Here is a 14,520-nt window from a genome sequence, read left to right as displayed (position 1 = left end):
GCAATGCAAATTGGTATCTAGCTTCCTTCACTCTTCTGTCTGTAGATGCTTGGTACTCGAAGAAATGGTGCAAGGGCAGTAGCTCTAATTGCGGAACTGAAAGTGTAAAGTAGAGGTAGAGGTAGAGGCCGAAGTAGAGGTAAGGGCAGAGGGAGAGAAACACCCCCAGGGGTGGAGCTCGGGCGGCGACTGAGCCTAGGAAAGCGACCCCTCCCCCCCCAGGATCATGTAGAGGAAGAAGTTTAGGTAGAAGTCGAAAATGAGGCAGAACCAAAAACGGCAACACAGGTTAGGGGTACACGTCATCCCCTTAAGTCTTCTGAGGCGGTGCAACGGGTGGTACGTTTATTGAGTGAGTTAGCAGGTACTGGAGTCATTCCCACAATATCGGCTCCTCAGGCTCCAGTTACTTGGCTTATGGCTACTACTCTTTAAAGAAAGCTTTGGCACTAATGCGTTCTTCCATCTATTGTTTGGCCCCGTGATGACTGGTACCAAATGTGAGATGATAACCAAGTTTCTTAAGTTAAAGCCTCCAGTGTTTCATGGTACAGAGAGCGAGGACGCCTTTGTATTTTTTTTATTGCTATGAGAGATTGCACAAGTTGGGAATTGTGCAGTAACATGGGGTTGAGTTTGTTACCTTTCGGTTACAAGGCGAAGACAAATAGTGGTGGAGAGCTTATGTGGAGTGTCGATCATCAGTTTTGCCTCCACTAACTAGGACCTAATTCCATGCCTTGTTTTTAAAGAAGTATGTGTTGCGTACTTTGAGGGATAGAAAGAAGGATGATTTTCTAGATCTTGAGTAGGGTAATATGTCTATAACTGTATATGTCATGTTTTGTCTCACTAAGCTACCCAGCTTGTGGGCACTGAGAAGAGAGGATCTGCCTCTATGCGAAGGGATTAAACACTGACTTGTAGGTTTTGTCTATACATATGACTTTAGCTGGTAAAATCTTTAATGAAGTGACCGAATATGTTAAGAAAATTGAAGGAGTTCGATATGTTAGATAGGTTAAGGCTTTAGCTAAAAGGTCCAAGAATGTGGGAAATTTCAGCGGTTCTTATTCTAAGGGTTCTGGACAGCAGGTTTATTCAACCTGTCTAAATTCATTCTGTTTTGCCTGCTTCTACGGGTGGTTATTTGAGGGTTCCACAGCAGTCTCTGACTCAGGGTGGTCAAGGAGCTTCTTATTCATCATCCAACAGGCCCTCACTTGACCGCCCATGATTTAATTGTAGAGAGTCAATACACTTTGAGAGGGAATGCCCTCACACACATATAATTGGTCAGGCACAATAACGGGTAAAGGTTGTGGTACCAGCAGGGGGAGGTGGTAATGGTTGAGTACGCTGACATGGTAGGTGAAGTGGTCATCAAGAGGCCGTGAAGGCCGAGGAAATGGTAGTAAAGGTAGATGAGCGATGTAGCCAGGTAGAAGGGTTGGCCATAATGATGATAGAGTGCAATGTTACACCTTTTCGGGCAGGACTGAGGCTGAGGCGTCTGACGCCGTGGTTATAGGTACTATTTTTATCTATGATTGGATGGCTACTCTTTTGTTTGATCTGGAATCTACTTATTCATACGTATCAGTTAAATTTGCTTTAGAATTTGACTTGATTTGTGATATCCTTGATAGACCTATTCATGTTTCTGCCCCATTGGAAAGTCTATAGTTGTTACCCATGTATGTCATACTTGTTATATTTTATTTGTGGGTTTTCAAACTTGGGTAGACTTGGTCATATTGGATATGGTTGATTTTGATTTTTCTTGGGAATGATTTGGTTGTCTCCATATTATGTTGTGCTTAATTGTAATGCTAAGATTGTGACTTTAAAGATCCGGTTAGGGAAAGATTAGAGTGGGAAGGGGTATACAAGCATAAGCCAGTAAAGATCATATCCTTTATTCTAGCTAGAAGGTTAGTAGGAAAGGGTTGTTTAGCCTATTTGGCTCATCTTTGGGATGCTAGTGCAGAGTCCTTTTCCATTGAGTCAATCCTAGTAGTTTCTGAATTTCAGAAAGTTTTTCCTACGGATTTGCCTTGTATGCCTCTGGATAGGAACAATGATTTTTGTATTGATTTGGATGCAGGCACTCGCCCAATTTCTATTCCTCAGTATCACATGGCTCCAGTAGAGTTGAGACAACTCAAGACTCAACTTTAGGAACTGCTTGATAAGGGTTTTATTCGTCCAGGTGATTTTCTTTGGGGTGCTCCAACTTTGTTTGTAAAGAAAAAGGATGGTAGCATGAGAATGTGCATAGACTACATGTAGTTGAATAAGGTTACTATCTAAAACAAGTACCCATTACCTCGTATAGATGATCTCTTTGACCAGTTGCAGGGTGCTTATATTTTCTCTAAGATTGAATTGAGGCCAGTGTACCATTAGTTAAAGATCAGTCTTGAGGATGTACCCAAACTGGCATTCAGGACTCGGTATAGCCATTACGAGTTCTTGGAAATGTATTTTGGGCTGACTAATACACTAGCGGCTTTTATGAGCCTGATGAATGGGGTTTGCAAGACACTTTTTGGATTCTTTTGTAATTTTGCTTATAGATGACATCTTGATATACTCTAAGAGTAAGGAGGAGCATGCAGATCACCTTTGTCATGTTCTAGGTATCTTGGGAAAACATAAATTGTATGCTAAATTTCTGAAGTGTGAATTCTGGATGTCTTCGATTGCCTTCTTAGGGCATGTGGTTTCAAATAAAAGGGTGTGATAGATCCCAAAAGATTGACGTATTCATGAATTGGATCTAGTCTAGTTCTATGATAGAGATTAGGAGTTTTGGGGATCTTTCTAGCTACTATCGTAGGTTCATCAAAATTTTTGATTCTATTGCTACACATCTGACTAGACTGACCCAGAAAAAGGAACCTTTTGTGTGGCTGATGAGTGTGAGGAGAGCCTTCAAAGGCTTAAGACACTCGTGACCATTACTCTTATTTTGACATTATTAGTGGAAGCTAAGGTCTTCGATGTTTATTGTGATGTTTCACATTTTGCCTTAGATGTTGTGTTGATGCAGGACATAAATGTCATAACCTATGCTTCAACGCAATTAAAGATTCATGAGAAGAATTACTCGACAAATGATTTGGAGTTGGCAGGGGTAGTGTTTGCTCTTAAAGTTTGGAGATACTATCTTCATGGTGTCAAGTGTGAGGTATTCATGGATCATCGCAGTCTACAACATATGTTCACTCACAAAGACTTAAATTTGAGATAAAGGAGGTGGATGGAGTTGCTAAAGGATTATTATATGACCATTCAGTATTCTCCAGGTAAGACCAATATGGTGGTAGATGCATTGAGCCAAAAAATAGTTAGCATGGGAAGGTTGGCCTGCTTTGGGGTGTCTAAGCGGCTCTTGGCTCGAGATATTCAGACTCTAATATCCAAGTTTATGCACTTGGGAATTTTAGAGAAGGGTGGGATGTTGGCCAGTATTAAGGTCAAACCCACATTCATTGAGGACATTAAAGCTAAGCAATTTGAGAATGAGAATTTGAACAGGCTTCAAACCAATGTGGTAACTAGAGAGGCCCAAGATGCTGCTCTTGATACGTGGGGAGTTTTGAGTTTTAGAGGATGGATTTGTGTTCATCGGATTGGTGACTTAATATAGAATGTTCTTGTAGATTCTTATGGTTCGCAGTATTTGATTCATATAGGTGTAACTAAGATGTATCAGGATTTGAAGTGGCTTTATTTGTGTCCTAGAATGAACAAGAACATAGCAGAGTATGTATCCAAGTGTCAGAATTGTTAGCAGGTAAAGTATGAGCACCAAAGGCCTTTAAGTTTGCTTCAGACAATGTCCATTTCTGAGTGGAAGTTGGGAAGGATAGCTATGAATTTTCTTGTGGGTCTTTCTAAGACTTTGGGGAAGTATGATTCGATGTGGATCATCGTGTATTGATTGACGAAATCAGCTCACTTTATTCTGGTCAGAGTGGACTACAACACGCAGTAGTTGGCTAAGATTTATGCCAAGGAGATAGTGAGGTTGTACGGTGTGTCCCTTTATCATTTCAGATAGAGGTAAGACGTTTACTTCAAAATTCTGAGGCAAGTTACATGAAGATTTGGGCACTCAACTCATTTCAACACAATTTTTCACCCTTAGATTGATGGTCAGTCAGAGCAAACAATCAAGTGTTGGAGTGTAACACTCAATACTATTCAACCCTAGATTAAGTTCGTGAATCAAAAGGAAAAAGGATTGAGAAAACGTTTTCCTAAGTTGGATCGAGTGCAAAAGAAACTGGAAGGTGAAGCTAGCCAAGTTGTTCGGCGACTCGCCAAATGTACTCGGCGACATGCCAACATGCCCTTAAGCTCGCCAAAAGGTCTTGAAATGTCTGCTTATAAAGCAACGACTATTGGCAAGATGAAGGATGATTTGGTGACTCATTGTCACGACCCAACCTTGTAGGCCGCGATTGGGGTTCGACCTGGACCCCCCCCACATATCTATTAGCTGTGGTCATATTGAATCGTAAATAAGATAATATCATATAACAGAGCCCTACTGGGCGGTAACATTTTCATAAACCTATAGCCCTTTTCATTCGTATCACAACATGATAGGGCACGCAAGCCGATAATGCTGCCATAACATAATCACATATATCATATATCATGTAGACCCAGCTGAATCAAACTGACATACCCAACCCACATATATATGTCTGCAGACCTCTACAAATAATAATGACAACATATGGCTGGATAGGGCCCCCGCCGTACCCCCGAATGGACAAAACAATGTTATACATCAGTGGACAGTATCAAAACTGGGCCACGATATAATGGAGCCTCTTCCAGCTGAGCTTTGTAGAATCCTAAGCTGACGGACTCCCAAAACCTGTATCTGTACCTGCGGGCATGAACGCAGCCTCCCAAGAAAGGGGGTCAGTACGACATATGTACTGAGTATGTAAAAAATAACATAGTACAACTGGAGGTATATCCAAAATGGAGAAGCAGGGGAACCAATTATCAAATCAGAAACATGTACCAGTACTCTATGAATCACAAAAACATGCATGCTCAAATTTTCAATATAGCCGACCCCATCAGGGGTCCGATGAATCATATATGTAGTATCAGTATCAGGCCCCGTGCCATCGCCACCTTATTAAAACACATCATTATCATATATATACATACGTACCCGACCCTTTAGTGAAGGGCTCGGTGGATAATGTAGTGAATTGCACGAATCTGATAACCAGCCCGGGACACGAAGAAGAAGTATTACAGTATACACGAGTAGAGTAGTGAGAAACAAAACACAATTTAAATCATTATCTGAGACTCAATGAAGTCATCAAGTGAACCTTCACCTGGGGATCAGGGTAGAAGGTATCTGACGTATATTCTCTAACTGTCACTAAGGACTATGTAAATAGAAGTTTTTAGAAATCTTAGACGTATACCAATGTGAAATATATTATAGCAGTCCGAGCATTGGTTATCTCAGAGCCTTTCTTTTTTACAAACAAGAGCTTAGTCGAATCAATTGTTATACAGTCATATAGAAGACTCGAAGATAGCAACTTACTACTTTAAAGTTTAACATTCAAAACTGAGTGAGGGTCCTGAAGTCAGATTCAGAACATGGGAATGGAATTACCCCCAAAGCTCATAGCATATCCTGCTTACATCTAAGACATGCCAAAAGAGAAAAGATAGGCTTCACATACCTATACCAAAAACATACCAAGAGAAGCTTCACATACCTTGTTTGAGTTATTCCTTATCCTGTTCGCCTCGTCGTCCTTTGAACCTATCCAACACAAAATTAATATTCATATCAACCCTTCTTAACTTTCTAGCATCTTAGGTTTCACCTTAGTATTAATGGAATCTATTTCCTTAGTCATTTTCTCGACTAGTTCTTTAGTTTGTTAAGGCATTAACGAAAATTGGGCAACACCTCCCCTATAATGTGCCCTATACAAATTTCCAATTATGTCCCTAAGACCTACATCCAACCAACAACAACAACCTGCAGCAATTCACACCAAGAGAATACAACATAAACTCCAAACGAGTCGCTCAAATATACGATATCAAAATAGGGTTTCTAGTTTCCATTTTGTAAAACCTTTAACCGTACGAAGCAGGGGGTCATGTGGCTGAAACCAGAAGCTCCCCCACCTCATTTAGAATATATTTATACCCTGCAACCACAAGCCACACCCCTGCAGCAGCACCTCACAAGAACAATACTTTATTTCGACGATAATTCAACAATAGCGACTCCAATTTAGTTTATTATGAGCGTCAAGTGTTTCTATGCCATTTTCACATTTTAAGCCACCTATAGGGAGTGTAACACACTCCATAAAAACACCATAAATTCCAAATTAAAAGGAGAAACCTTACCTTACCCGAAATTGGCCAAAATTGTCAAATCGCAACTCGAAACTTCTTCAAATGCGCTGAAATTGAGCGGGCTATTTGTATGACTTCCTTGCTGACCCAAGCATTAAATTTATGTTATAATCACCCTAAATTCATCTTAGTATACCTTGGATAATTTATTTATGGAGCGAAGCTCGGAGGCGTACCTTGGCAGCCCTTAGGCCGTAGCCCTCCTCTCTTCTTCCTCTCATGTTTCTGTCCAACTTTTCCAAGTGTACAGCTAAAGAAATGACTTATTAGTCATCATAATATACATATATATACATATATACATCTCCAAGTGCTTGAGGAATACCGTAGATAATTAATTCACGGAAGAATAATGAAGAACTCACCCTTAATTCTTCCAAACCAAAGCTGTCGTAGGTACTCTCTTTCTCTCATGTTTCCTCTCTATGTTTTGGCTGATTTTTTGGATACATAATGACTTAATTGTCATTAACATATATATCCACCCTTTTTAGAAGGTGCCACGTGGCAGCCCCTTGAGCGTGACACGTGGCAGCCCCTTAGGGCGCCACCTAGGTTCATGCGGCCTATCACCCACCACCATGGGGCAGCAGGGTCCACCCCCAAGCAGGCAGGTGAGTCACCTGCGTGCTTGAGGTGCTTGCTTTTCACCTGCTTGCTTCACTTTCGTAACTTCGGAAACTAGTTTTTGCTCCCTCTTGTAGGTTCATAATTTCGTCTTATTTTAAGAGCCTATGTAACGCATGCTACATAAGCTTGGTACGTACTCCAATAGCTTAAGTATGTAAGACTTCTAAGTTAGTAGCTTACGTAGGTAAATCGAGTCCTATGACTCATTACTTGGCCTCCAATTCCTTCTGGATTCTTATGATTCCATTTCCAACCTTCTCTACTACGGGGTATCACATCCTCCCCTCCTTGGAGTCATTTGATAGTGTCATAGCGTATCCGGATTACATGATAATGTCCAAAGAACTTATGAGACATTCCGTGTTTAAAAAGGGTGGGGTGTAACATATTTCCCCCTTTAGAACATTCATCCCCGAATGTTCAACAAAACTCCTCTTAATACCTTATACAAATCGTAGGGATATTCTTTGCGATCTTCTTAACACATACTTCCCTACAAGTACTTCATATACGTGTTTCAGGAGTCGGGGTTACCTGTAAATATCGGTTACAGGTGCAAATACTTGTATTTCATGTTCTCTTCAGTTCCCAGATCACCCTCTTTCTGGTTTTGGTTTTTCTATCGTATCTTGCTGGAAGACATGTCTTTAGTCTACAATCTTCCAGTTTGCCGATCTAAAATGGTGATAGGTTTTTCCTCACAAGATTTCATCTCCTGGACCTTACCTATGGAATATACCCTGGGTGGCTCGTCAGTACCTTTGCGAAGCATCTCCATCTGATGGACTGGGCGTATAGTTTCCAAATGAGGCGGTAAGCTCAACTTACTAGCCATATGCCCACCTTATGAGTAACTTGATACAGTCTAATATATTCCAGGTTAAATTTCCTTTTCTAGGTGACTCTATTATGAACATCCAATCATCAATTTGCACTCTGTATATCGATGTTGATTATCTGTATATCATTTATGCCGACTCTGGGTTGTTAGTCAATAGCTTGCTTAATCCTGTTTGGCCTACCAGCTTAGTCCTTTCTCCAATAGGGGGACTCATATACTCTGCCTTACAACATCTTGTAGGGGGTTATCTGAATACCGGAACAATAGTCCTTCTTGTAGGCAAACTCAATAAGTGGTGGACGATAGTCCTAGATACACTTAAAGCCAACCTCATAAGCTCGCAATATATTTTCTAGTAGTTGATAGTATGCTCAGCCTATTCAGCAGCTCGAGGAAAACGCGGTACGAAGGCCTGTCTGTGCTCCTGACCTCTTCTTGGACTAAGGTCAAAACATTAATCATAATTGAAGTCCTTCTATCTGAGATATTAGCTAAGGAGCCTCACAAAACCTTACTACCTTCATGTTCTATAATTCCACCTAGTTTCAGCTGCATAGGTGCTCTTGCTTAAAAGTAAATGGGCTGATTCGTTAGCCTTGTATAGTCCTTCTTGACTCTTTTCAGAACTGTAATTGGCATTCTATCTTTTGGGTCCTTCTTCTCCTTTTTTTCCCATTCCTTAGGGTTGGCTACTGAATAATACTGCAGTCCCCTCATGTAATGGCTCTCATAGTCGTTTTGTGCTTTGTCTAACATAATCTGGTATAATTCCACCATAATCTTGGCATATATACTCGCCATTCTATAGTAACCAGCTAGTTCTGCCAGTTTCGTTTAAACTTTTTCACCACTTTCCTTACCCTCACTTGTAACTCTCTAGACACATTATTCTGTGTCATTTTCTTCCTTTCAAAACGATGAGAGGGTACAAGAAATGTCCTAGCGTTATCTCGCTAGTCTTCCTATTTTACCTTGCCTTTTCCTCCCTTATCCTACATTCGATGTCGGGGGAGATCTTTGGCCCAATCGTGGCCATGTATTATGTCACTCATAGTACCAATTCCATCTTGATAGTTTGGCTTAACCTATCTTTGCATCTCTTGGTAGTTAATTGTAACTTGGGCTTCTTTGCTTGGGACAATAACTATGGGGACTCCGTAAGGTCTTACCATTTCTTTACCCTACAATTTTACACCTTCTCGGCTGAGTAGGTAGCCTTTAATCAAAGGAGCAGGGACTAATGTCGTTAATCCACAAGTAACATTCCCTCCAGATTCATCTGGCGCTGGAGTACGAAGTGAGTCTTGTAGTTCTGATCATATTATGGAATTTTTGACCTTGGGTATTGCTTTTTGTCATTCGTAAATTATATCAGCTGGTACCCTTACCTTTTGGGTTTTGCTTTTTCGCCCTCTGAGTTGGCTTCCAAGTGGTGTCGAAATTCCCTCGCCCACTAGTCCATATAGTCATTCTGCGGTTTTCCTCTCATTAATTGGTTTTATGTTGAAGAGCCATGGCATTTGAGTGCGTCATTAGTTAGTAGTTAGCTAATCCTTTTTGTCTTGCTTAATCCTTTTTACAATCCCCTTAACGTAACATATAGTATTCTAGGAACATAATCTCATATCATTCCTCCGCCGCTAGTTCCGATTCTTCCATCTCGCGTAATCATACCAGTACTAACACATTAAGTTCCATCAGAATTTCGAGGTTAAGCATGCTGGGGCGAGAGTAATATTGGGATGGGTGACCTCTCTAGAAAGTCTTCGTGTCACGTTTCATTGTAATCCTTGCCATAATGTGTGGGGCACTTAGTTTAGCTCCAGATTTACCTTAGCATTGTCTCGTGAGTCTTTATATTTTCCTCTGTCCTTTCGTCTGTTATCTTGCATCCAGTATCGGCGTACACCTTTAGCTCCACTATCCTCTATTCACTTTGTGTTCTCCCTATTTTCTACCACTGGAGGCTTTTTATTCCTTTTTCTTTGATTAAATATCTATCGCAACATCATTTGCGACCAACTCTATAGCCAACATTTTGGCTCTTTGGTCTAGCATGTTGTCATTATCCTTTGTAGTGTTTCTTGAGTCATTCGATATCCTTTCATGGTTACACTCTTTTGTTTTTGTATGCAGTCACCTTCTAGTGTTATGTTGTTTAAGGTCTCGTCACAACTCTTTAACGCTGCCTTATGTAGCACTTTGACTTCCATCCCATTATTGGTGGCTTCCGGACCTTCCTAGTTTGGTTCGGCAAGGTATCCTATTTGAAGTTTAAGCATCCATCTTAAATATGTTGCCATATTGATTTCCTTCACCTTACTTTTGCCACTTTCTCATTAACTTTCCCCCTTTAGAGGGTACTCGTACTTTCCTCTGTTTGTACTTATAGTCGTTCCAATTTCAATTAGGCAGTGCTAGTATTTTGACGATAACTATTCCAGGTTTTCTCGAAGTAGTAGCTTTGTCCCAACCTGTATTCTTTGTTTCTTAGAGTGAAGGTGGGTTGCACCATCTATGTCCTAAATTGTCCTCGTTCTTGACAGATTCCACTATTCTCGGGGCGATATGTACACACGCATCATTTTTTGTATCTTAAGCTCTATGCTCTTACTGTGTTCTCAACGTAGGCCTTTAACTTAGTCAACGCGTACTAAGTGCATCTTACTAGTGGTTCCACTTTGTCCCTGCATACTCGTATCACACTGTTCAATTCATACTTACATATCCCCCTTTTTAATTCGTATTCGTGTTCAGTTCCTCACATCTCTTTGAGGTGCTTCTGTTCGAAGCTCTTTCCCCAATTAGTCGGTGAAAAACTATAAACTGTTATCGTAAACTATTTTCCAACCATTGTTGGAAGAAACCAGGACCTCTTAAATATCACAGTACTTCCCTTTTAATACTTGCCTGACCTGGTCTCCTTCGGGGTTTATCCTCGAGTTATGAACAACTCGTTTAACTTACACTAGGGGTTGAGGGCTTGATGCTTTCAAAAAGAGTGAAGCTCAATTACAGTTGGAGATACTGCAGTCTGAACTGCACTGCTCAGAGGGACTTTTGTTTCTTCGAAATAAACTTCCCCAAGTAAAGAGGTTGTCCCTCATCGATGACATGAAGAGTATCTCTTATAACTTGAATTTAGCATCCTATGGGTACTCGGTATCAATTTCCAAGTTATGTTATAAGCTATGTTTTATTCACTTTCCTTGTTCTGGGAAAATTTCGATAGAGTTTCCTCTATACTTCTTACTATCCCAAAACATGCACACAGAAAATACCAACAATGCCTCACAGGGCCAACATATATATATATATATATATATATATATATATGTATTCAGGTCATATCACAGCCGCATAGGGCTTTCAATATCATCTCATATCGCAGCCACACAGGGCTTTCAATGTCAATAATAATATAAAAATACTGGACTTACCTAATATGTCCAACTTCAAACTGTATCTGTTGCACTTTCTGTCTGCTTTCCTTTCAGGTTTCAACTTTACATTTCAATAGTACTTTAATACCTTACCCAACGGATATCTTCCGTGGCTTTACTTTACTTACCTTTATGCTTCATAACTTTCCATGTCGTCAATTACTTTCTTCTGTTGGTGTCGTCCTTCTGTTAAGATCCAAGGTTAGTATAAGGAATTTTCCTATGACTCGAATCTAAAGCACGATCTCAGATGTAGAAGAAAAGTAAATTCCTAAATATCCTAAAGCTTCCTGTTTATAGATGTGGCGCGCAACACATTGATAACCAAGACTCTACTAGACACGTTCTACAGACAATCGAAGGACAAACTGCTCTGATACCACTTCTATCACGACCCAACCTTGTAGGCCGCGATTGGGGTTCGACCTGGACCCCCCCCACACATCTATTAGCTGTGGTCATATTGAATCGTAAATAAGATAATATCATATAACAGAGCCCTACTGGGCGGTAACATTTTTATAAACCTATAGCCCTTTTCATTCGTATCACAACATGACAGGGCACGCAAGCCGATAATGCTGCCATAACATAATCACATATATCATATATCATGTAGACCCAGCTGAATCAAACTGACATACCCAACCCACATATATATGTCTGCAGACCTCTACAAATAATAATGACAACATATGGCTGGATAGGTCCCCCGCCGTACCCCCGAATGGACAAAACAATGTTATACATCAGTGGACAGTATCAAAACTGGGCCACGATATAATGGAGCCTCTTCCAGCTGAGCTTTGTGGAATCCTAAGCTGACGGACTCCCAAAACCTGTATCTGTACCTGCGGGCATGAACGCAGCCTCCCAAGAAAGGGGGTCAGTACGACATATGTACTGAGTATGTAAAAAATAACATAGTACAACTGGAGGTATATCCAAAATGGAGAAGCAGGGGAACCAATTATCAAATCAGAAACATGTACCAGTACTCTATGAATCACAAAAACATGCATGCTCAAATTTTCAATATAGCCGACCCCATCAGGGGTCAGATAAATCATATATGTAGTATCAGTATCAGGCCCCGTGCCATCGCCACCTTATTAAAACACATCATTATCATATATATACATACGTACCCGACCCTTTAGTGAAGGGCTCGGTGGATAATGTAGTGAATTGCACGAATCTGATAACCAGCCCGGGACACGAAGAAGAAGTATTACAGTATACACGAGTAGAGTAGTGAGAAACAAAACACAATTTAAATCATTATCTGAGACTCAATGAAGTCATCAAGTGAACCTTCACCTGGGGATCAGGGTAGAAGGTATCTGACGTATATTCTCTAACTGTCACTAAGGACTATGTAAATAGAAGTTTTTAGAAATCTTAGACGTATACCAATGTGAAATATATTATAGCAGTCCGAGCATTGGTTATCTCAGAGCCTTTCTTTTTTACAAACAAGAGCTTAGTCGAATCAATTGTTATACAGTCATATAGAAGACTCGAAGATAGCAACTTACTACTTTAAAGTTTAACATTCAAAACTGAGTGAGGGTCCTGAAGTCAGATTCAGAACATGGGAATGGAATTACCCCCAAAGCTCATAGCATATCCTGCTTACATCTAAGACATGCCAAAAGAGAAAAGATAGGCTTCACATACCTATACCAAAAACATACCAAGAGAAGCTTCACATACCTTGTTTGAGTTATTCCTTATCCTGTTCGCCTCGTCGTCCTTTGAACCTATCCAACACAAAATTAATATTCATATCAACCCTTCTTAACTTTCTAGCATCTTAGGTTTCACCTTAGTATTAATGGAATCTATTTCCTTAGTCATTTTCTCGACTAGTTCTTTAGTTTGTTAAGGCATTAACGAAAATTGGGCAACACCTCCCCTATAATGTGCCCTATACAAATTTCCAATTATGTCCCTAAGACCTACATCCAACCAACAACAACAACCTGCAGCAATTCACACCAAGAGAATACAACATAAACTCCAAACGAGTCGCTCAAATATACGATATCAAAATAGGGTTTCTAGTTTCCATTTTGTAAAACCTTTAACCGTACGAAGCAGGGGGTCATGTGGCTGAAACCAGAAGCTCCCCCACCTCATTTAGAATATATTTATACCCTGCAACCACAAGCCACACCCCTGCAGCAGCACCTCACAAGAACAATACTTTATTTCGACGATAATTCAACAATAGCGACTCCAATTTAGTTTATTACGAGCGTCAAGTGTTTCTATGCCATTTTCACATTTTAAGCCACCTATAGGGAGTGTAACACACTCCATAAAAACACCATAAAGTCCAAATTAAAAGGAGAAACCTTACCTTACCCGAAATTGGCCAAAATTGTCAAATCGCAACTCGAAACTTCTTCAAATGCGCTGAAATTGAGCGGGCTGTTTGTATGACTTCCTTGCTGCCCCAAGCATTAAATTTATGTTATTATCACCCTAAATTCATCTTAGTATACCTTGGATAATTTATTTACGGAGCGAAGCTCGGAGGCGTACCTTGGCAGCCCCTAGGCCGTAGCCCTCCTCTCTTCTTCCTCTCACGTTTCTGTCCAACTTTTCCAAGTGTACAGCTAAAGAAATGACTTATTAGTCATCATAATATACATATATATACATATATACATCTCCAAGTGCTTGAGGAATACCGTAGATAATTAATTCACGGAAGAATAATGAAGAACTCACCCTTAATTCTTCCAAACCAAAGCTGCCGTAGGTACTCTCTTTCTCTCACGTTTCCTCTCTATGTTTTGGCTGATTTTTTGGATACATAATGAATTAATTATCATTAACATATATATCCACCCTTTTTAGAAGGTGCTAAATGGCAGCCCCTTGAGGATGACACATGGCAGCCCCCTAGGGCGCCACCTAGGTTCATGCGGCCTATCACCCGCCACTATGGGGCAGCGGGGTCCACCCCCAAGCAGGCAGGTGAGTCACCTGCTTGCTTGAGGTGCTTTCTTTTAACCTGCTTGCTTCACTTTCGTAAGTTCGGAAACTAGTTTTTGCTCCCTCTCGTAGGTTCGTAATTTCGTCTTATTTTAAGAGCCTATGTAACCCATGCTACACAAGCTTGGTACGTACTCCAATAGCTTAAGTATGTAAGACTTCCAAGTT

Source organism: Solanum dulcamara, chromosome 10 (assembly GCF_947179165.1).
Source record: "Solanum dulcamara chromosome 10, daSolDulc1.2, whole genome shotgun sequence".
NCBI classification, from domain to species: Eukaryota; Viridiplantae; Streptophyta; class Magnoliopsida; order Solanales; family Solanaceae; genus Solanum; species Solanum dulcamara.
Note: the sequence above shows the minus strand (reverse complement) of the source record.